This window comes from Sciurus vulgaris (genome assembly GCF_902686455.1).
Source record: "Sciurus vulgaris genome assembly, contig: HiC_scaffold_636_arrow_ctg1, whole genome shotgun sequence".
NCBI lineage: Eukaryota > Metazoa > Chordata > Mammalia > Rodentia > Sciuridae > Sciurus > Sciurus vulgaris.
The window spans coordinates 123,120-125,442 of NW_027632387.1; positions in this window are offsets into that span (position 1 = coordinate 123,120).

Here is a 2,323-nt window from a genome sequence, read left to right on the forward strand (position 1 = left end):
GGACATTGTAAGTCAATAGAGGAAATCTGCAATATCTCAGCGGTCCACTGATACCTGAACAATATGAGAAAACAAGGAAAGAAAATGCTGCAAACAAATCTAGATGTTACATCAATAAAACCCAATGACAGCATGGCAGAAGAAATGACAGAAAAGGAGTTCAGAATGTTCATAATTAAAATGATCAGAGAAGCAAACGATGAGATGAAAGAGCAAATGCAAGCATTGAATGATCGCACCAATCGACAGCTAAAAGAGCAAATACAGGAAGCAAAAGATCATTTCAATAAAGAGTTAGAGATATTGAAAAAAAACGAAACAGAAATCCTTGACATGAAGGAAACAATAAACCAAATTAAGAATTCCATAGAAAGCATATCCAATAGGATAGAACACCTGGAACACAGAACCTCAGACATTGAAGACAAAATATTTAACCTTGAAAACAAAGTTGAACAAACAGAGAAGATGGTAAGAAATCATGAACAGAATCTACAAGAACTATGGGATATCATGAAAAGGCCAAATTTAAGAATTATTGGGATTGAGGAAGGCCTAGAGAAACAAGCCAAAGGAATGAACAATTTATTCAATGAAATAATATCAGAAAATGTCTCAAATCTGAAGAATGAAATGGAAAATCAAGTTCAAGAGGCTCATAGGACTCCAAATACACAAAATTACAACAGACCCACACCAAGGCACATTATAATGAAAATACCTAACATACAAAATAAAGGCAGAATTTTAAAGGTTGTGAGAGAAAAGAACCAAATTACATTCAGGGGGAAACCAATACGGATATCAGCAGATTTTTCAATCCAACCCTAAAAGCTAGAAGGGCCTGGAACAACATTTTTCAAGCCCTGAAAGAAAATGGATGCCAACCAAGAATCTTATACCCAGCAAAACTTACCTTCAAATTTGACGATGAAATCAAATCCTTCCATGATAAACAAAAGCTAAAAGAATTTACAAAAAGAAAGCCAGCATTACAGAACATTCTCAGCAAAATATTCCATGAGGAAGAGATGAAACACAAAGAAGCAAATCAGCAAAGGGAGGAATTATCCTAAAGGAATTGTCAAATAAAGGAGGAAACAAGTTGTGTCAAACAAATAAATAAATAAAATTTAAAAAATGAACCAAATGACCGGGAAACCAAATCATATCTCTATAATAACCCTGAATGTTAATGGCCTGAATTCATTAATCAAAGGACATAGACTGGCAGATTGGATTAAAAAGAAAGATCCAACAATATGTTGCCTCCAAGAGACTCACCTCATAGAAAAAGATACCCATAAACTAAAGGTGAAAGGATGGGGAAAAATATACTATGCACATGGACTCAGCAAAAAAGCTGGAGTATCCATCCTCATTTCAGATAATGTGGACTTCAAGCCAAAGTTAGAAGGGATAAAGAAGGTCATTTCATACTGCTTAAGGGAAGCATAAATCAGCAAGATATAACAATCATAAACATCTATGCCCCAAACAGTGGCTCATCCATGTATGTCAAACAAATCCTTCTCAATTTCAGAAAACAAATAGACCATAACACAATAATACTACGTGATTTTAACACGCCTCTATCACCACTGGACAGATCTTCCAGACAAAAATTGAACAAAGAAACCATAGATCTCAATAACACAATCAATAATTTAGACTTAATGGACATTTATATAATATACCATCCAACCAAGAGCGAATACACTTTCTTCTCAGCAGCACATGGATCCTTCTCTAAAATAGACCATATATTATGCCACAAAGCTAATGTTAGCAAATACAAGAAGATAGAGACACTACCATGTATTCTATCAGATCATAATGGATTGAAGTTAGAAATAAATGAAAGAGTAAAACACAGAAACTATTCCAACATCTGGAGATTAAACAATATGCTATTATATGATGAATGGATAACAGAAGATATTAGGAAGGAAATTAAAAAATTCTTAGAGGTAAATGAGAACAAAGAAACATCATATCAAAATCTCTGGGACACTATGAAAGCAGTACTTAGAGGGAAATTTATTTCATGGAGCGCAATTAATAAAAGAAGTAAAACTCAACAAATAAACGACCTAACACTACAGCTCAAAGCTCTAGAAAAAGAAGAACAGAACAGCACCAAAAGTAGTAGAAGACAGGAAATAGTTAAACTCAGAGCTGAAATCAATGAAATTGAAACAAAAGAAACAATACAAAAAATTGACAAAATAAATAGTTGGTTCTTTGAAAAAATAAACAAATTTGATAAACCTTTAGCCACACTAACAAAGAGAAGACGAGAGAAAACCCAAATCACTAAAAT